The sequence below is a fragment of the Callospermophilus lateralis genome, chromosome 10 (genome assembly GCF_048772815.1).
Source record: "Callospermophilus lateralis isolate mCalLat2 chromosome 10, mCalLat2.hap1, whole genome shotgun sequence".
NCBI lineage: Eukaryota > Metazoa > Chordata > Mammalia > Rodentia > Sciuridae > Callospermophilus > Callospermophilus lateralis.
In genome coordinates, this window is record NC_135314.1 from 12,162,041 (window position 1) to 12,184,380 (window position 22,340).

The 22,340-nt window shown below is 45.8% G+C and overlaps 1 protein-coding gene across 2 annotated transcripts in view; it reads left to right on the forward strand.

Annotated features, from left to right (window-relative positions):
• Nucleotides 1–427: 427 nt before the first annotated feature.
• Nucleotides 428–22,340, forward strand: part of Tiam1 (TIAM Rac1 associated GEF 1) — a 362,213-nt gene continuing 340,300 nt past the window's right edge. For both annotated transcript variants that reach the window (XM_076867146.2, XM_076867149.2), the window contains exon 1: nt 428–567. The gene's annotated coding sequence lies outside the window, so the exon portion shown is untranslated. The remainder of the gene's footprint in view (nt 568–22,340) is intronic.

Consider the following 22,340-nt stretch of genomic DNA (forward strand, 5'->3'; position numbering starts at 1 on the left):
GCTTCAAGGACCTATTGCAGAAGGAGGCGGAGGCCGCTTGGCCCTCCCAAAGCTGCTTTGTTAGGGGATCCCTCGCTGTTCCCGGGTCGCCGGGCCCCCTCAGTCTTTCCGCGGTCTCTCCAGATTGCGCCGCCGGAGCCTGGTTGGAAGGTATCCCGGAGCGCGGAATGCCAGCTTCCGTCTAACCGCTGGCCGGGGCCCGGACGCAGCTCAGGTACCCCGCGTGCGCCTGTTGTCACTCTCAGTCCAACTCCGAACGCCCCGCTCCCGTATCCGCCGTTTCTGATTGGCTGGACGGAGGCGGAGCGATTGTCAGGAGGCCCAATCGGAACTCGGTTTCCCACGGGCTCCCGCGGCCCCGCCCCCGGAGCCGCCGGCAGAGGCGCCCTGACAGCTCCCATTGGCAGACCTGGAGCGGGCCCGAGCGCGGCCGGGCAGAGCAGCGCCGCCGCCGTCGGGCGCGCAGCTCTGCAGCTCGGCGAACGCTTCGGCGCCCGCAGCCCCAGGGGCCCAGCGGTCCCGCATTGTGCCTGGTAGGGTCGCGGAGATCCGGGAGGAGCGTCGCAGGTGAGTACTGCGAGCCTGGGGGCTGCGGGCCGAGTGGCCAGAGCCACCCCGAGGGGTGGCGATGAGGATGCCCTGAGCCGCTGTGCCCGTGAGGGGCACGTCCTGACCCCAGTCTCCCGCACACTGGGGCTCCCGGCGGGTCCTAGCTCCCCCCGATCGGGCTTTACTCGTATTGTTTTCGTATGCATACACTTGGGAGGTGGGGTGATCTGGGGAGGGAAGGTAAGGGAAGATATCTGTAGCGCCAAGGAGGGTCCCGGAGGGACGGGAGATAGCGGAGACCAGGCGCCCGGCGCCGCCGAATGGATGTGACAGTGTCCAGGCGTTGGCATTCGGTCTTCCTGGCAGCAGGAGGTCAGCGCTGACCTGCGGCGACGGCATCACTGTGTATTTATCGGCTGATTTTTTTTTTTTTTATCAACTTCGGGGAGGGCGTACGCGTGTGTGCCCGTGTCTATGTGTGTGTGTGTGTGTCGCGGTCCCTGACTTGGACACTTAAGGGCCTGGCTTTTTGGCATCGCTGGTAGGGAGCACATTCTGGCCATCCGTGCCACGATCGGGGCCAGGCATACCGGACAGAGAGCCAGGGTCCGGCACACAGAGTGGGGGACCCGCGGTGGGCCAGGGAGGGGGCATTTAAAGTGGAATCCTGCGGGTGTGCAGACAATGACTTGTCGGGGCCGCGGGGGTCCCGAAGACTCAGCGTTGGGTCCCCGCGTCGTATCCCTTCCCCGCCTCGCCCTCCGCCGCTCCGATGCCGCTGAACCGCGCGGCTCGCCACCCGGCTGGGGACCCGCGTGGGCCCCGCTTTTGTTTACAGACCTCGTCATTGGGCGAGAGCTGTGCGCTGCTCTCCCCCTGCCCTGGCTGCCGCTGCGAGCCCCCTCCAACTGAAGAGAAGTTGGTGCGCGCTGTCAGGTGACGCCCCCTCCCCCATTCTCCCCCCAGCTCTTGCTTCAGGGAAAAGGCGCCGACTTCGCTCCCGCCCCCCGCCACGCCCGGTGCACTCAAGTCCCCTACACCCATAGGCTCTGGTGTCCTGGGACCTCAGGATGACCGCCGTCGGGTCGCTGACCGGCCATGCTCATTCCTTTCCTGTCTCATCCTTTGGTCTTCCTCCTCTGGGTTCAGGTTGTCTTCGAGCCTGCCTTTTTCTCCGTGTAGGCAGATTTTGAAGGACGCGCGCGAGCCCTTGGGAACAGTGTGCTATCCGTGCCTACTACAGTGGTACCCACGCGGCTCCGTGCAGCAGCTGTGCGGCATCCTGGAGTCAGTGGATGGGATCGGGTTACCCATGCTTGCTGACTTGGCGCACCCTTGGAGCTAGAGCAGAGGTTGAGAACCTGGGCTTGAGGTCAAACAAACTAGGGTGCCAGTACCTGCTCCATGTCTCAAGCTGGGTGATCCTAGCCAAGCTATTTAATCTCCTGAAGTCTCAGTTTGTTCGTCTGTAAAGTGGGGATGAGTATCCACAATATAAATGAACTGCATGGCACAGAACTGTCACATAGGAAGTGCAGGAGTTGCTTCTCTGTTAGAGAAAATCCGTTATAGAGAATGGATCCGTGTCTTCCCTTTTCTGTGTTCTCCAATCTTCCAGCTCCTATTTTATTTTATTTTAAAAGACATCAAACACTGTTTTCGGTCTCAAGCAGGACTTGTTTTACTTGGCCTTTGACAGATTTTACTTATCTAATCACTTGCAGCTCCTTTTTAAAGTGTTTGGATTTCCACTGGGTTTTAGTTGTTTCTTCTTCCTGCTTCCTCAAGATGGTGTGAGGCCCAAGACCAGGGCTTGGAGGAGGAAGAATTCTCCAGGTGGGAATAGGTGGCTGGGGAACCAATGACTGCTGCAGAGTGATAAGGTCCAGTATGTAGGGAGGTTTGAACAAGGAGAGGTGAAATTTAAGCTGTTTTGTAGCGGAAAAGTTTACTAAATCACTGGGTTCCAGAATAGGCTCTTTTGTACCTCAAAGTAAAGAGCTCAGAAGGAAGAGTGCCTTTGAGTGGTAAACAGGGAAGTTGCTAAGTAATTATCTTTGAATGGAGGGGAAATAAACTTAAGGAGGAGGCTGTTGACTAAGCTGGGAAGGTAAAAAGGGAGAATTGATTTCATCGAGTGTCTTCCAAAATGTTGTTAATGTGTTTTGACGTGGATTTCCTCTCTTCTACCTCTGCATTGCTCATTTTCTTTAGGAAAAAGAGAAGACAGTTTCATATTGGGTGGAGGACCTCAAAACACCACACACAATCTGACAAATAGTTAAAGAGAGACAATCTCAGGCTTGTTGACAGACCAAGATATTATTGAAGAAACATTTCCTGTTTTAACACCCTTTTGCCTGATGGGGTAAATTATTGAGCCAGGTCCAACACCAAATCCATTAAATGTGGACCTCAGAGATCTTTGCCAGCCCAAACAAGCAAGCAAACAAGCAAACAGATGAAAACTCCAGGCGAGAAACTTGCAGTCTGTCCAGTGATTGTTGAAGTCTCCAGGAACTGGTCCCCAACCCTGCAGTCCGCTGGGCCCAACTCAGTCACCCAGGCAGAGGCTGATTGCTGGAAGCGCCCCCTATGCTGTTGAGGTGGAATGGGCCTGTAGCACTATTGCTGTGTATCAATTGATAAATGTGATAATCTATTTAAATTCCTCTCCCAGAAATGATTTCTATCCTTCCCGCCCTTGTGCTGGGAATTCTCTGGCCCTTGGGGATGTTGAAGGCCTCCTGCCCCACTGCTGCTGTCTGGAGATCAAATCAGTTGGGGGCCTAAACTTAAAAGGGAGCGAGTTGTTAGGAAATCTCATTAGCTGACAATCTGACTACACTCTAATGCCCTTCCAAAGAGCTAGGACAAAGACTTCCTCCTCCTCTTCAGTTCTCTTTTCCCCACCCCCCTCTAAACCAGAAAGGAATAGCAGACTTGATCTGCTTTCCTCTCTCTAAAATTCCTGCCATTCTGGAGCACCTGTGAAGGCCTTGCTGCGGGCCTACTAGGTGTGCCTGTTAACAGTTCCACTCTCCTATCTGCAAGGAGCTTACTAACAAGAGAAGAATCATTTTGGTGAGGGGTGGGGTGGGTAGGGGACACAGTTTAACATTTTAAAAGTTGTGCAGTACACACCTATGATTTTCCAAGTGGGGAATACAGGTGAGTGTGTAGGAATCATATGTAAGCTGTGGCTAGAAATCAGTAATGGCAGAATGTCCTCTCCCTACCTGAGCGGTGCATAGGGATGAGGGCTAGAAGCCAGAGGGAGAATCTGGTTCCTATGGACAATGTGCACATGCCTGCAGGGTTACAGGACAACACAGACTCAGGCTTGTGGTTGGGAAAGATTCTTATTTTCACTCTATCCAGTCATTGGGTTTCCTGTTGCAAAATGCAATACACACAAGTTTGTGTGTGTGTGTGTGTGTGTGTGTGTGTACATTTTCAAAGGATAATACCACAACTTAGTTTAACTATATTGACTGGCTTTAATTTCAGTTCTGGACTCCAGTAGCACTTCATTCCATAAAATAAAATAAGCATTCTAATGGTCCAAGGAAAGAAGTTTGGTTTTATAGACAGAAAAGTGTTCAAAGAAGGCAGAAACAAAAATAAAGGTGCAGATTGGTCATGTATGCATCGACATTTTCTTTTCTAAATTGAGCAACTAGGTAGAGGGTATGCGTCTGAGTGTGTCTCTCTGTTTTTTTTCCTCAATAGAGGACCAGAAAAATCAGATCTGCAAGCCCCCAGCAAACTTTTCCTATTTTTCCCAATTCCAAACTTCAGGGCTTGTATCTGTAAACATTCCATTTTCTGTAACTTCTGTGTCAAATAAAAAAACTTACTCTCATCATAGATTGGAGGTCAAGTCACTTATGTAAAAAAAAAATTAAAGAGAAATAAAGGAGGTACTCAGAAATAAAGCAGTACTCAGCAGGGAACAGAGTGTTTCGAAAATAAAACAGTGTTCTAGTGTAAAAGGATACAGAATATGAATAGTGAGGCAGTTTTCCCTTTCCATCTCTTTCCCAACCTCCGGCACCTTCCTCCACACCCCTTCACACAAGACTTTCCCTGTTCTCTGGTCTCCAGGGACCTCATTAAGAAATTCACAAGGACTGGGACTGGGGAGTGGTGGCGGGTGGTAAAAACCTGTAATTCCAGTGACTATGGAGGTTGAGGAAGGAGAGTCACAAGTTCAAGGCCAGTCTTGGCAACTTGGCAAGAGCCTGTCTCATATCAAATAAATAAGTATATGAAAGTAAGTAAATAAAAAGGGCTGGAGATGTAGCTAGGTGGTGGAGTGCCCCTGTTCAATCTCTAGGCAGCAGACTCCAGTGCTGGTAGGACATTCTTCTAGAAGACCTTGGAGCTTTTTTTTTGCTAGCTGGAGAGGTTTCTCCCCCAGCTGGGCTGAGGCAGATCCCAGACGCCTTGCATCCTGCTTGGTGGCTGCGGAGTGGGGTCTGGAGTGGGTTCTCGGTTCCTTGACAGAAGTCCTGGAGCTAGGGACACGACAGTGGCATGATAGGAAACTGATGGGTTGTCTGCTGTCAGAGGATGTTAAACAAAGATGAGGTCTGACTGGGGAGCTCTGGGGGAGGAAGGTCTTTTCACTTCCAAGTGGGCCAAGCCTTTGGAGGCTGGGCTGGCCAGAAACCTGTCTTCCCACAGGGGATCTTAGTGTTGCTGGGTGGAGTGAGGGTCCCAGCAATGTAGAGACGAGCAGCATCAAAGAATAACCTGGGAAATGCTTGGTTTTCTATCTGGGAGGACTTCAAATTCATGAGAGGAGAAAAAAAGAAAGGGGGAGGTGTCTTTGATTTAAAAAACTCAACACCTATGTCGTTTATTCTAGTTTCTGCCCCCATAGAGCTTGATTTATTAAAGATCAAAGGAGGAGTGCAGCACCCCCACCCCCGCTTCATGTTTTTTTCTTTCTATGGCTTCAGTTACCTGAGGTCTGAAAATATTAAGTGGAAAATTCCAGAAATAAACAATGCATAAATTTTAAATAACTTTTATTAAAGCGTATGGTGATAAATGTTTGATTTTATTATTAGTTATTTTAATTTATTTGTTTTTGTGGCGCTAGGGATCAAACACAGGGCCTCACACATGCTTGGGGAGTGCTGTACCAGTCAGCAACACCTCCAGCCCCAGAGTATTAGTGATCGCTGTGAATCTCTTACTGGGCCCAATTTACGACTGACTCACACTTGAGCATAGTGTGTATAGAGGGTGAAGGGCATGATGTGGAGGGACTGGGCCTGGGAGCTATTCCAGGCTTTGAATGGGTATGGAGTGGCGATCACACCATGGAGAGTTAGTTGCTTTTCCTTAAAAACCCCAAACCCAGTTCTGTGGCCGTGGGGGAAACAGGATATCCTGCAGAAAAAGGAAAAAAAAAAAAAAGCTGCTGTTGTAAAGCCGCCTCCAGTGGAGAGCTCTCCCCCTCTCTTCCACTTTCCCCTCCTTAGAGCTGATAACCTGGTAAACAAGGATGAGTCTACTTCCTGCTCCTGGTTCCTCTTGCCTGCTCTGCAGGGGTGATAAGGAGCCTCAGGTCAGCTCCCAGGAAGGAGGAGGTCAGGGTGAGGGTGTCCGGGAGTCTTTCCTGCAGAGGTGTCAAAATGAGGAATGGAGTGGATGGGATTTCCAGCTCTTCCTGGGAAGGTAGGCCTGGACAGTGTGGTCCTGGAGGGGAGCTGGGTCTGCCTGTCCACGGAGGAGCCTGGAGGAGCCTTGCTTCCAGTCCTGCTAGAGGCTCCGGGGTCTTCAGGTAGAGGTTATAGCCCAAGGGCCTGGCCTGCCCAGGGCTTCTTCAGCTTCTGGGGGCAAGATTTCTTTGGGTCTCTCTGCATCTCCTGGGCTGGGAGGGTACACTCCGCTGCATTCCAGGGGAATGATGAGGTCAGGCAGGAATGACCAGGGGAGCAGGGGACCCTGAGCTAGTTCACACTCACTCTTTGGGCTGTTTTCAGAGGCTCAGAACTGTGTCGTCATGACTTTCTCATACGGGTCTTGTTTTGGCCTGACCTCACTAAGTGAAGTAATATGTGTCTCCGTTTCCTCCCAGGCCACAAGGTTGTCCTCAGAAAGTGATCCCTTTGGGGCAAGTTCAGTAGCCTAGCATAAGCTTCTTGGAGTCCGATAACCGCAGGGACTGTTTCTGCCTGGTTAGCCCCTGAGTCCTCTGGGCAGGGCCCTAGGGCCCTGGCCTGTGCCTCTTGCCTGTGTAATTATTAATTCTTCCACCTGACTTTCTCACAGGTGCCCCACTTTGGCTTCCTGGAGTCCCGAGTCCCAAGTGTCCCAGTTGTAACAGTCACAGTGTTTTAAATAACCACGTCGTTGTGCTCCCTGATGGCAGACCCTATGGCGCCTGTTGTGAGCCTTCCCCCGGAGGCTTCCCGAGCCTGTTCAAGTTGGGCCTGTGGTTTGGGGACAGTGCTCTTCCATCCCAGATGGTCCTCGGATTCCAAGGTTATTAGGACTTCTCAATGTTTTTTGTCGCTGTGTGGGAAGGTGTTAACCCTTCTTGTTCTCTTAGAGGCCTGACATCCATTTTCAGGCGGACTTCTTGGCATGTAGTCTTGGTTATTAAATTTGTCAGCCCCCCCTCCCGCCCCCGCCAGGATTGAGCCCAGGGCCTCACACATGGGAGGCAAGTGCTCTGTCACTGAACTACTGACTCAACCCTTTTAAAATAATTTTATTCTGGGGACGGGTGTCACCAAGCTACCCAGGTTGGCTTCAAACTTGCCATCCCCCTGCCTCACCACCTCAGCAGAGCCCTTGGGCTTTCTGCAGGAACATTGTGTTGTCGTCCTGAAACTTGGCTGGGATTACAACTGTGCACCACCATGCCTGGCTAAACTTGTCAGTTTCGCTCAAACACACTGAAGTCACAATTTCACTCAGTAGTAATGATTCAATTTAATTTTTTTTTCTGACATAAAGTATATTGTTCTTTGATAAAGATTCTTCCACTCAAGTACTGCCAAGTTTGATTTGATTCTAAAAACAATGTGCAAAGTAGTAACTCCACATAGTATTAAGAAATTCATAGAACAGATGGGCTTATCATGAACAATATCTTCTGTCCCCATCTTGTTTTATTCCTGCCCAGTCCTATAATCTTCAGAAACAATCATTTTGACTCAATTTCTATTTGAGTTCTTTTAGTGGTTATCTTGATGTCCTAAAAGTTTCTATAACAATATGCTTGAGACTGAGTAACGGATAAAGACTAGAAGTTTGTGTAGCTCACGGTTCTGGAGCTTGGCAAGTCCAAGAGCATGGCACCAGCACCTGACCAGGGCCCCATGCTGTGTTATAACACGGTGGAGGGCATCACTTGGTGAGAAAGGGCGTGTTTCAGTTTAGGTTCTTCTTCTTATAAAGCCTCCATTCACGTCATAGTAAACCCACCCCATGACCACAGGTAACCCTAATCACCTCCCCAAGGCCCCACCCCCAAATACCATCCACGTGAATGAGGAGGGGATTAAGTTCCCAGCCAGTGACATTTTGGAGGGACACAGTCAGACCATAGCAGGTTCTTCTAGTCATTATTCTTCAGTCTTATAGAGACCTTTACTTCAGTTCCATCAACCAATGACTTTTGGTACCCCCTCTTTAGAATAAGAACATTGGGTCCTGATCTGCCTTTGTTCCCAACTCCCGCTGTGTGTCTGCTGTCCCAGCTGGTAACATTGTTATATCGGGTCTTTGTCATCATGATTAAGTGTTCTACCCCTTGCCTATAGATTGTTTTTGTTTTCATAACAGCTGTTGAGATATTCACAAACCATGAAATTTACCTCTCTTTAAATTACAGAATTCAGGGATTTTAGATATATTTATGGAGTTATAATATAAGTATCACAATCAATTTTAGAACATTTCCATCACCCCCAAAGAAAACCTGTACCCATTGGTCACTCCTTTCATTACCTCTCCTTCCAGCCTCTGATAACCACTAATATGCTTTCTGTCTCTACAAGTTTACCTTTTCTGGATATTACATGTAAATGGAATCATATGATATACAGCCTTTTGTGACTGGCTTCTTTCATTTTGTATGCATCAGTGAACCATTCCTTTTTGTGGCCAGATAACATGCACTGTATGGACATAACACATTTTGTTTATCCATTTATCAGTTGATGGACATTTGAATATTTCTACCTTTTGGTTATTGTGAAAGTTGCAACTATGAACATTAGTGCACAAGTATTTGTTTGAATATCTGTTTTGTAAAAATTCTTTTGGGCGTCTATCTAAGAGTGGAGTTGCTAGGTCATATGATAAGTCTGTTTAATCTTTTGAGGAAGCGCCAGATGACTTTCCAAAATGGTGGTACCTTTTACATTTCCATCTGCAGTATTTGAGAATTCCAGTTTCCCCACATCCTTGCCAACCCTTATATGTCTTGTTTATTATAAATGTTCTAGTTGTGTGAGAAGTGATGTCTCCTTGGGATTTTGATTTGCATTTCTCTGATAAATAATGATGTTGAGCATCTTTTCATGTTCTTATTGACTAATTGCATATTTTCTTTCATAAATGTCTGAATAGTCGGACACTTCACCCATTTTTCACTTGGATTTTGGTCATTTCATTAGTAAGTTTTAAGAATTCTTTATGTCTTTTGTTTTATTTTTTGTGTTTTTGTGATGCTGGGAATGCAACCCAGAGCTTTGTGCATGCTGGACAAGCATCCCACCACTGGCTTATACCACCAGCCCATCTTTATGACTTTTATCAGACATGATTTTCAAATATTTTCTCCATTCAATAGGTTGTCGCTCTACTTTCTTGACGATGTCCTTTGCATATTGTTTGTGAAAGCTGAGAATCAATTAAGAATGTTTACTTAAGAATGTTTACTTAGTTATAATTCTGTCAATATTTTTCACTCCATACTTAGGTTGTATATTAGATTTATATTTTGTTTTCTACAGTTCTGATGGTGTAATTAATTTACAGATTAAGTAAAGGAGTACAAGAAACATTTTTTTTTCATTTTTTTTAAAAAAATATTTTTTAGTTGTCAATGAATCTTTTATTATTTATTTATGGCTCTGAGGATCGAACCCAGGGCCTCACGCATGCCATGCAAGCGCTCTACCACTGAGCCACAACTCCAGCCCCACATTTTGTTTTAGAACAACAAATTTACACTGAAAAAAAGAGCAGTACTTCATTTATTTAAAAAAAAAAATAAACTCCATGAGTGATTCAGTTATTCATTTATTTACCAAAGCTAATTGAAAGAAATACTTGCAATCATATTTGGAAGAGAAGTGTCTTTGGGTGTCAGCTTTTGGATGTTAAATTTTTTTGGGGGGGAGGGGACGATATTTTTGTATGGTTATATTGGGACAGGGGTTTTTAACTCTGGGCAGTTTTGCTTCCAGGAGGCATTTGGCAAGTTCTGGAGACATTGTTGGCTGCCACTACTGGGGAAATCCTAGATGCCAGGGATGCTGCTAACCATCCTGCAATGCGCAGAATGGTCCTCCAAAATAGAATGGTCTGGGGCTGGGGATGTGGCTCACGTGGTAGCATGCTCGCCTGGCATGATCCGGGCGCTGGGTTCGATCCTCAGCACCACATAAAAATAAAATAAAGATGTTATGTCCACCAAAAACTAAAAAAATAAATATTAAAAAATTCTCTCTCTCTCTTTAAAAGAAAAAAAAAAAAAAAAAGAATGGTCTGGTCCATAGCTAGTGGTGCTGAGGTGAGAAACCTGCATTCAAAGGAAATGAATACTATATTGTGGGGGTCCAGCTTTCTGCCGCTGAACTGCATCCCCAACTCTGCAAATGCTGTACTATTTAAGGTCATTTATTTAAATTTCTTTACCTGGGGAAGGAGTTTATGTATTCTAGATATTTGGAAATGAGCTTTCTTAAGGTGCTTCAGCTTTTGCTTATTGTTTTAGTTAGAATTCAATTAATCAAGTACATTTTTTAGGATGGAAAGTTCTTGAAAATGAGTTCATAATTTTTTTTAAGGCATTTGGCTTCTAAGTGCTTCAGCAGGTTCTTCTGCTTAATGACCTCAGTACATTGTTGAGACTGCATCATGCAAGGATTGTGGTTAGCCCTCAAATCTATCGTGGGTAATGTCATGGAGGAGGAATATTGCCGGGTGATCATTCCTATATTGCTCCTCTTCAGCAGTTTATTAAGCATTGAAAATATTTTCAGAAAAATGTTCCAAGTGCCATGCCAGGTCTACCGTGACATTTTAGAAAAGTTTTATGACTATTAGGGTAATTATCTCATCCTGAAATCTGCGATTAGAAGTTATAATTTCAATTCTACAATTATATCAATTGAACTTTAACATTTCATTGTAATTTAGAAATTTAAAACTGAGTAATTATGGTTTTCACTTAACTAAGCAATTTAACAAAGCAATTATTTCAAAATAAACCTAAAATATTCACTCTGTCCCTCGCCCATCCCCATAATTAATTGTTTAACTTCAGGGTTGACTCTGTCCACAGCCTTGGCCCTGTGAATTCTCACCAATTTTATTAAGCAATTCAAATTATGTTAAAGGCTTATGGCAGCCTATAACTACAATTTTAGCTTTTCAAACAGGAATATCCAATGGCTAGCTCCTTTGAAAAATGGAGTCAAAAACGCGATAGACTTTATTTGTCAAAGTGGTTGGTTAGTGTTAGGATTCTGGAGTTTTCTTGCCAAAGATTTTAGAGATCCCAGTTCACTGCCCGTTCTTTACCCCAGGTCAGTTAATGTAGCTTATTTAGAGTGAGAAGAGCTAGAATTATTCCTCATGGACAGTCTCTGAATTTTAATTGCAGTAATCCGTGTCTTCTCAGCCTGTGATACAGCAGTTCTGAATCCCATCCAAGTCAGGAAAAGCGAATTTATGGGCTTCCTAGCAACTAGCAACTAGCAACTAGCACTGTAGCGTGCCTGGCCCTTATCTTTATTTCAGCACATGGAGCCAGCCAATCCTTCCAGAAGTCTGGGACATAGCCCCATAGCTGGGGCAGTCAGTAGGTATGGGGTTTGGAGGAATTGGCCCATGAGCACAAGGTATAGTCTTGGTTGCTGTGTTATGGTTGCCAGGAAACTTTACTTTGGAGGGTGGGGGGCGGAGAAATGGATAACTCTCAAGCAATAATAAGGTATGATTTTTCCACTTTGGAAAAGTTCCTTTGTGGAATTCTGAAAGGGCTTTTTAGGACATGAGTTACGTTGACTAGCTTAGTGCCCTGGCCTATAGATGCTCTGAGATGCTGTGTTTGGTTTTGCTACCTTAACATGAATAAAACCTCTCTGATCTCTAGCAGTGTTAAAATGGTTGACAGCCCTTGATTATACAGGCCTATCTTTCCTTTTCTCAAGCTCTCTGTTTGCTTGTTTTTTTTACTTATTTATTTATTTTGCTTGTTTGTTGGCTTGTTTTTTCATTCTCTTTCTCTGGGTGATTCTTTAGAAATAGCCTATCAACATGGTTTGTTTAAAAATAAAAATTAATTCTGAACTATTTCTCTTCATTACATCAAATATATGCCAATATTTTCCAAGTGTTTTTTTAAGTGTTGAGATTAAGTGTGGCTCTTTTTTTTTTTTTTCTGGGTAATTTTCTCTAACTTTGAAAGATTGTTTAATGAATAAAATGAGTATTAGTTTCATAACGAGAAAAATCACATTCATCAGTGTATCCTTGTGTAAGTGGTAACTAGTGGAAACCTAAGGCTGCCAAGTTATATTTCCTTGTTTTGTAATCCACTTACACGTGGGGATTAATAGCAAAGTGCTCCTCTCAACAATAAGAACCTCAGGAAGAATTAAGAATATGTGGATGCTTTGGAATGAACAAAGATGAGAAAGCCCCCGGAGGTGGGCAGCAAAGGAGCCCCACGATTAGATCTCAGTGGCAGGATTAGCCCCATTGATGGATCCATTCAGTCTGGGATTGAATCGAGGCCCTCAGCATCAGAGTATATTGACCTTGGAGGGCTCCCTGCCTCCCTTTCTTCCCTCCCCTGTCTCTCAGACACTGGTCCTATATCCGTGGTTCAGTCATGGTTGTGCCTCGTGAGCACAGTGTTTCTCTAGGATCGCCTCCTGGCTCATGCACAGCTCTGTCCCTCCTGAAGATACTAGAATATTGATGATTTTCAAGTCCAACTTAATTCACGTCTGTTTTGGTTTCCTAGGGCTGCTGTCATAGGGTGCCACAAGCAGGGAGATTTAAGACAACAGAAATTTATTCTCTTCAAACTCTGGAGGCCTGAAGTCTGAAATCACAGTATGGGCAGGGCCCGTTTCCTTCCAAGGCTCCAGGGAAAATTCTTCTCTTGCCTCTTTGAGCTTCTGGCAGCCCCGAGGGCTCCTTATCTTGTGACACTATTGTGTGGATCCTTGTCTTCCTCAGATAACAGTCTTCTCCTTTAAGTCTCTTTCCCCATTTCCTTTCTCTTACAAAGATGCCCATCACTGGTTCGTGGAGTCTGAGTCAATATGACCCGTATTGTTGCCTCTGAGAGGAGCCAGTTTACAAAGAAGTTAATAATCACAGGTACTGTGTGGGGGGCGGGATTTTAGGATTTCCACCTAACTTTTTTTGAGCCATAATTCCGCCCAAAATTATGTCCACCCCTCTGTTAGACTGCCTGTTTAAGTAAATTGAGGACATGGGATAGAGGTATGTTTAGTTAACACTAATGTCACAGACGGAGTTTCCAGAGAGGGGAATTGTTTTATTTGGCTATTTTATGACTGTGATCAAAAGACTTGACAAGAACAATTTTAGAAGAGGAAACACTTATTTGGCACTCACGGTTTCCTAGGTCTTGGCTGACTTCATTGCTCTGGGCTCGAGGTGAGGCAGAACATCATGGTGGAAAGATGTGCGGGAGGAAAACAGCTCAGGACATGACAGTCAGGAAGGAGAGAGAAAGAGAGAGCATGGGAGGGAGTGCTCTACTTACCAGGCACAAAATATAGACCCCAAAGGTGCGCCTCCAGTGACCTGCCTCCTCCAGACACTCCCTACCTGCCTACGGCTACCTCCCAGTTAATCCCTATCAGTGGTTGGATGCGCTGATAGGGTTAAGGCTCTCGTAACCCAATCATTTCACTTTAAACTTTCTTGCATTGTCTTATGCATGAGCTTTTGGGGGAGACCTCAAATCTAAGCCACAACGGTGACCTTGCTTAGGACAAGTGGGGTCCTTGGCATGTATGATGGAAGAGCATGTCAGTATGTGTCAGAGACACTGGCAGATTTGTTTAAGACAGAAAATACACATTCAAGGGAGAATATGGGCTATGTCAAGGGAGAAATGTCTTTTGGGGTAAAGTAAGAAATAATCATTTGAGGGAGAATGCAGTCCATCTCAGAGGGAGAGAGAGCAACCCTTTGGTGCAGGATGTTAATATTTATAGAGGAACAGTTGCTAGGGGCTGCCCTAGAGGGAAGTCAGGGCAGAAGTACACAATTTCACATCAATTTTCCTGGGGCTTGCGGAGTACCTTCATGTTACTTTTTGTAGGCAAGGATGTGGGTCAAGGGCCCTGGCCAAGGGCACAGTCTAAGGACTTGTGTTGGGTTGCTCACAAAGGCTTCTTTTGCATTCCAGTGGCTCATGGGTACTCCTCTTTGGAGACTCAATCTTTTTTTTTCTGTATCCCCACATTTCTATCTCAGACCTACTGGTTGGAGGAAAGTTCCTCTTAGTTGCTGGTGAGCACCCTCCAGCCAGGGTGAATTTGGTGTTCCAGCAGGACCAAAACGAGGCAGCATGCAGCTCTGAGGGGGAAATGGGTGGGTGGGCAAGCAGCTAGACAGGGAGTTTAGAATGAGCAGATAAATAGCAGAAAACTAAGGAAAACTTCGAGGACATTGCACCAACATGCCTTTGATTCCAGGGTGAGCCTCGGTGGACCCAGGCTTTTTTCAAGGTTATGGAGGCTTGGTGCTGAGAGGCCAGAACCAAATTGCAGATGGCTCAGAAGATCTGCAAACTGAAAGTCTATGGGTAGAAAATAATGGAGGATCTGAACTATAATAATAAGGGCTGGGGTCAGGTTTAAATGGTGGAGGCTGATCCCAACTTCAAGGGGAATAAATATAATTTGGTTAAAAGGTAGGAATATTCCACAGTATCTGTTTATAAGCAGACAGAAGGATGATGGAGATTTTCATGGCCAGGGGGTGATTTGAGAGCAAGTGGCTGGGTAAAGTGTTGAGGGAACAGTAATAACTGCCTATGACTACAGAGGCAGGGATGACGGGGGCCTGGTTGTAGGGATGAGAGCAAATTGCTCATTGAGACCTGATAAGCACTCAGGCTTCTGCCTGACATTCCCAGACTCTTTTTCTGGTCAGTAGGAACTGTGGGACTGAACACTTCTAAAAGATTTTGTGCTGCAAATGAATTAGCTTACTCTTTTAAAATGCATTTTAAACAATGGTGTGGTTTGGTAAGAACAATACATGGTGTTTAAAAGTAGACTTATACATGCCTGTGATGGGAATGCAGTGGTTGCTTCTGGTTTTCTTTGTTCTTCCATATCTGTATTTTTCACGGCCTTTTTACACATTTGTAGCACTTGCATAGATGCAATTTAGTACTTTGTTTCTTTTCACTTAAACACTGCACCATTACCATGTACCATGTAGCCACTTCCTCCTCATACTTGGACCCAGAGGGAGTAAAACTTGGATTCCACATTTGTGAGACAGTGAGATGGAAACACATTGCGGCCAAGGTCCTTTGTAGCTCCCCTAATCCTGTGCCTTTGATTTTTAGGAACCAAATCTTAAGAGGTGAATAGGATGCAGTGTTAAGTGATTGTCAGATGCACACACTGGGGAATTGTAGGTGTTCTGTTGAGGCTGGATTTGGAGAGGCGAATGTCATCCTTCAGTATCTTTTGTCACCCTTCCCTGCTCTTCCACTGTGATTGGCTTTAGCTGGGGATTTTAGGGTTGAAGGATTGATAAGCCCCTCTCCACTGCAGAAGGAGATCCTGACATCGGGGCTGAGGACTGTCACCTGAGGCTGTGTTTTGGTTCCCACTGTGGAGTGGAGGGAGGAGCTGAAGCCAGAGCTGGAGGGTCTAGGTTCTGGTGCTGGAGCTGCCAGGAGATGAGCTGACTTGGGCCAGGCCACCTGCCCTTTCCCTGGTTAGTCCTCTCAGGTCTATGCAGTGATGTGGAGGGAGTGGCCCCCACTTCCAGGCTGTAGGAATGACTTGAGGTGCACATGGGCTGGGCTTTCTTAAGACTAAAGGAGCCTAACAAAGCCAATCTGAAGAGGCTGATACTGGATGCCCTTGATCTTGGTTGAACAAGTGAATTGTTAGAAAGTGTCATCCATTCTCCTCTCCTCACCCCCCATAGAGGTCTATCTTCCTGACTCCTTCCACCTGATTCTGTGCTGACTGTCCTATGGAGTGGCATATAAGCCAGCTCCCCATTGCCCCATAAGGCTTTGCAGCTGGCTGCCATGATTCCGACCATTGAACTCCCATAGCCCTTTTCAAGGGAAACTTCACTCCTTCACCTGGCCTTTGTGTGATGTGGAATCTTTAAATCTGTGAACACCCAAATTAACGTTTCAATTTTGGCGTAGGAAGGTGTCATGGGCCAAATTGTGAACCCCTCAAATTGCAAACTCTAGTACTGCAGAACAGGTCTGCATTTACATATGGAGATAGTTTTTTTTTTGTGTGTGTGATATTGTGAATTGAACCTAGGGTACCCTATAACTGAACTACATCCCCAGTCCTTTTATTTTATTTGGGTCTTGGGGAACTCAGGGGCACTTGGCCCCTCAGTCACATCCCCAGCCCTATTTTGTATTTTATTTAGAGTCAAGGTATCACTGAGTTGCTTAGTGCCTCGCTGTTGCTGAGGCTGGCTTTGAACTTGCCATCTTCCAGTTTCAGCCTCCCAAGCCGCTGGGATTACAGGTGTGCGCCGCTGCACCTGGCAAGTCCTTTTATTTTGAGACAGGGTCTCTCTAATTTGCTGAAGCTGGTCTCGAACTTGTGATTATCTTGCCTCAGCCTCCTGAGTTGCTGGGATCACACTTGTGCCCCACTGTGCCTGGTAATTATTATACTTTTCTTATTGAAATTTTTTTAGGGGAAAATTACAAGGTCAAATGCTGGCCTTCATTTTATACTTTCTTCTGCGCAAAGAATGAGGAGTCATTTCCTTAAGGAAATAAATGGATACTTGGATAAGTGGTGTTTATGATTATAGCCATCATACTGATTGCCTTTGATCAATTGATCGTACCCTTTGTGCAGGGCCTTTGGGATACTTTACAGGTGTGATTACTGAACATCCTCCAAAGGATACCCATATCCCATTTTTGTAGGTAAGAAAGTGGAGAAGCAGAGAGATTAGGTGGTGTCCCTGAGGTCGTACAACCTGGATATGATAAAATCCACACACATCAGCCTGTGAGAGCATGTGGGTGGTCCCGGGACAGGAATGGGCCGCCCATCCCCCACTAGGTCTGTGTCAAGGCCACTTAAGTTCCTAAGCCCCTCTCATTCCATGTTCTGGGCAGCCCCATGTGGCCATGTGACTGTTCCACGGAGCAGACTGTTTATTATAAAATAACTAACCCATTCTCTTTTTTTTCTCTCATTTAATGTGATCCAATAGCTCAGAGTACTCTGTCAGCGGTATTTTATTTAGGCGAGACCATTTAAGAATGGAAGAAATTTCCTGTTGAGAGATTTTATATATGTGGTGTGTGTGTGCTCGTGGAGGCAAATGGATGTTTAAGTGTGTGTGAGGCGAAGGAGAGCAGACTCCGGAAGTCTGGGGACCACTTAGGTCTGTAACCCTCACTCTCACACCAGCTGCCCAGCTCTGCAAGGCCTTCTGGGTTTCCATTTATGGGGCCCCTTTACTGTTATGACACCTGTTTAAATCTGGCGTTTCCATTACGGGGAGTCGGAGTAGGTGGCGGGAACAAGCGTCCCGGGCAGGGACGACGTGTGCAGGCTGCTGCACCAAGACATGCTGCCCCTCCTTTCGCCTCTGCTTGTGGAAAATCCACTTTTGGCCTTTTGTTTCAGGCAGAAACACATAAAAATGTTTTCAGGGACCTCCACCCTCTCTGGCTTGTGGCTCAGATTTCAGCCTTTGACATTAGGACAGAATCTTTGGAAACCAAGGCAGCACTCGTGAAAATATTGTTGTATCCACACTGCTTTTGGAAAAACAAAGATCTTGGAAAGCACGTTGTGTAGAATTTGTTCCATGAAATCGCAGGATGTTAAACTTGCATGGTGACAGCGTTTGGTGTCTCTTTCCTTAGAAAAATCGATATCCCCAGCAGGAGAGTTTTGCCCTGAATGGGGCAATGTTATCTCTATTGCATAGACAGGATGCTGGATATCCACACTGGCGCATTTATTTGCTTTTAAAAATATTGATATTAAATTAACGGACATATGGAAAAGCATACATTATTGTAAGTGTACAGTTTGGTGAATTCTTACAGAGCGCACCTGTGGAGCAAGATCCAGAAGCAGAACATGCTGCAACCCCAGGAACTTTCCCATCAGCACCTCTGAAGGGCAACCCAATCTTGGGTTACAACACCAGAGGTTCGTTTTTGTATTTGATAATAAAGGAATTACATGGTGTATACAGTTACACTTTGCCTGATGGGAATTTGTTCGGAGAAACGTGTGGTTAGGCGATTTTGATACTATGTGAACATCGGGGAGTATACTTACACAACTAAGAATGCTGCAGTGTCACTAGGCAATGGAGTCTCCTGGGACCAATCACATACATGCAGCTTTTTGTCTGACATGCTGTTATAGGTCATGCACCGGAACCTATCGTCTGTGAGATGTATCCACTTTTATTTTTTACTTCCCAAATATTTGCTCATATTTTTTTTTCTTTAATTTGTTCGGATAAAGAAGATCTTTACATGGTTTCAAGATGAATACTCTAGAATAAAGTACACATGAAGAAATTTTGCTGTCATCTCATCCTTATCTGTTCATTTCCCACACCCTTGGGTAGTTATTCATTTAGTTAGTTTTGGTTTCTTGTGAATTCTTGCAATATTGGCTTCTCTAAGTACAAGGCACTTGTGTAAGTGCTCTTTTGTTTTTCAGAAATGGACACAACATCTTCATGTCCCGCACCTTGCTGTATCTCTTTCCTTTGTTCCTCTTCAGTCTTAAGGTTTGTGCCGTTTTTCAGGTCCCACTAGTGGGTTGACTGGTGCCCTCCCAAAACTCATGTCCTTGGAACTTCAGAATGTGGCCTTCTTTGGACACAGGGTCTTTGCAAATGTATTAGTTAAGAGGAGGCCACACTGGGTTAAATCTAGTGATTCAGACAGACAGACAGACAGACAGACAATGATGCAGAAGAGGTAGCTATGTGAAGAAGAAGAGAGAAATTGGAATAATAACACCCAAAGCCAAGAAGCCACCCAAAGCCACCGGAAGCCAGAAGGGGCAAGGAAGGCTTCTCCCCGAGGGCTTCCGGAGGAAGTGCAGCTCTGCTGACATCTTGATTTTGAACTTCTGGTGCTCAGAACTGAGAAGCAATCAATTGCTGAGGTATTCCAGCCACCCACCTTGTGATGGTCTGTTTGGAAACCCCAGGAGATGAATGCGCTCTTCTTGTCCTGTCTCCTGGACTTGCTCTGCATCCTCCTTCCTGCCACGGCGGCCTGAGCCTCTGGCACATCTTCCACGGAAAGTCTGTGAAATGTGTCTGAGCACATGGCTCTTGGGTCAGACCTCGTGGGTGTTCCCCATTGTCAATGGTACAAAGTCCAAGCTCAGCATGTTGCCTGTCCCTTGCTCCCGTCTGCCTCACCTGGTGCTCACCCCAGCCTTGCCCAGTCTCCTCCAAGGCAGACCCACACCGGCAGCTGCCAACGGCCTGCATTTGGATGGAGGTGTATCAGGAGAGGCCGTGATGCTCTAGCAGCCCGCCACTGTCTGGAAGGTCCCTCCTCTCAGCTTCTTGCATTTAGATGACCCTCCTGGCTGCCAGGGCAGCCCAGATTGCAGCATTTGCTGGCAATTCAGAAACATGAAGTGTTCTCTTCTCAGGAACAGTGATGTGCAGGGGTTAAGGGGGTCGTCAGATGGAGCCAAGGGCAAACTCACACATGGAGCCATGCTGCCTGGGTTTGCACTGCCAGGCCACAGACGGCAGCCACCCCACCCCGTGCCCCTCCCAGACCCATGGCTTCACTTTCTATGGTCACCCGTGACTTCGAAGTATTAATATTTGTCCTCTTTCACGAGAAAGACACCATGTTTCTATAGCTTTTCCTGTAGTATAACTGCTCTATTTTGTTATTGTTACCATTGTTAGTCTCTTACTGTGCCTAAGGTATGAATGAAACTTGAATCATAGGTGTGTGTGTGTACAGGAAAAAGCATCATCTATGTAGAGTTGGGTGCTGGCCCAGGATTCAGGCATCCACTGGAGACCAGAAATATAACCTCCCGATATCAATATCTATCAAATAGGGACAGTCAGGGCAGTGACTTCCCAGGGATTGTGTAATAGTGAGTTCATTCCTATAGATTCTTCCAGCTGGCCTGGCATGTGGCAGGGGGTTGGGGAGTTACCAGTCCCCATACTTTATTTTATGTCTACATATTTTCTCCTTCTAGCCCATCCTTGCATACTGTTAAAGCTCAATACAGACACCATTCTCTGTGGAAAGCCTTCTGGACTCCTTGGCTGGCATAACAACTCCTTCTTCTCCATTCATCTGTGAGTGTGCCCGTTCTCCATCTGGGTCATGCCCATTTCTTGCATGGCGGCTGGCACCCTGCAGGCCTTCACTTTGGTGCACTCTCAGGAAAATAACCAATAATGAGTTGGTTGTTGTCCCGATGTCATGGAGTGCCTGTGCCAGGGTGGACCTCGCGCTCTCATCACATCAGCCGAAAACACCTGTCTGTTTCCTTGGGGAGGTTGGAGACTCTGAGTTCTATGGGAGGTCAAGGCAGTGGGAAGGAGAAAGAATCCCAACAGAGAACCAGAGAACTGTCCCAAGGCCCCAGAGTTGTGGGCCAAGCTCATGCACAACCTCGTGGTGCTTCAGGTGGGTTCCATCTTCACATGAAGTGCTGTGAAACTGGGTGTCCACATATTTCTTGAATTGTGACAAATCAGAGTTCATTTGTATATGCTTTGGTTTTAAGATGCTATGAGAAAAAAGAGGGAAACAAGCTTTCTGGATCAACTGATAACAAGAACACTGAGAAAATATGTTCAATGCTCCAAATATCCGAAGAGGGATTGTTCTTTTAGGGCTCTTGGGGACCTAGACTAAGCTTATAAATGGGCAGCAGTTTTGACCAGGCAGGAAGAAATTAAGATTCGCAAGTGGGGCTGGGGATGTGGCTCAAGCGGTAGTGCACTTGCCTGGCATGTGTGCGGCCCAGGTTCGATCCTCAGCACCACATACAAACAAAACATGTTGTGTCCGCCGAAAACTAAAAAATAAATATTAAAAAAAATTCTCTCTCTCTCTCAAAAAAAAAAAAAAAAATTCGCAAGTGCTGATTTTGGATTCTTCTTTGATTTGTCCTAGAACAGACCAGGCCATTAATCCAGGAAGCTCAATTTCCTGTTAAGTATGGTTACTCTCTCAATGGAAGCGCTAGATTGAATGACTTTTTAATAAGGCATGGAGATCCACAGAAGGAAGTCCCCTGGCCAGTGCACGAGGCTGAGCTGGCCCTAGCTTGGTTTCTTGTCCTTAGAAGACAGTGTCTGCCCCCTCTTCTTTTTGTATTTACCATTATACTGAGTGCATTCACTGTTTGGATCTGAAACTCAGAGCCCTGGAGAGGTTCTCCTGATTGCAGGCAGCTATTTCCGACAGACCAAAGGGCTGTTTGTCCTTTTAGGAGCTGTGCGAAAAGAAAGCTCAGCACATCCTGTAACTGGACACTTAAGAGACTGGAATCCCTCATCCTTAGGAAATGCTTTATCTAACCTTATTTTTTCCTGGCCACACATCACAATCAGAGGGTCTGTAGCCATCCTGCCTACTGTGGTGGCCAGATATGACCAAGCTGACCCAGGATGTGCTGTTAGTGTAGCCTACAGACCAGATTTCAGAGAGCTAATAAGAAAGAAGAATGGAAGACACATCATTCCTTGCTTTTATATCAATTATAGTTTGAAAGGATAATACTTGTGAAATATTGGGTTGAAAAAAATAGATTATTGTTTCACTTAAATTTTTAACTTTTTTTTTTTTTTTTTTTTTTTTTTTGTAAATTGGCTACTAGAAAATTTAAATTGATATTTTTGTTGGACAACCCTGGCTTAGAGAAAGTCTCCTCTTCTGGGTGTGTGGCTCATGCTTGTAATCCCAGCTACTTGGGAAGCTGAGGCAGGAGGATCACAAGTTTGAGGTCAGCCTCAGCAACTTAGCCAGATCTTGCCTTAAACATAAAATTAAAAACAAAAGGGCTGAGAGTGCAGCTTAATCATGGAGCCCTTGCCTGGGATGTGTGAGGCCATACATTCCAGTCCCCAGCACCTTAAAAACAAAACAAAACAAACAAATGAAAAAAGACTTTTCTGAGATAGCCTACTAGAATATTTGTATAATGTGGATCTTAAATGATCCCAGATGCCCATGTGTTAAAGGGGGTCCCCCATATGGTGCTGTGGGGAGGGGGTGGAACCTTTGAGAAGTGGGCCTCAACCAGGCACGGTGGTGCAGTCCTGTAATCCCA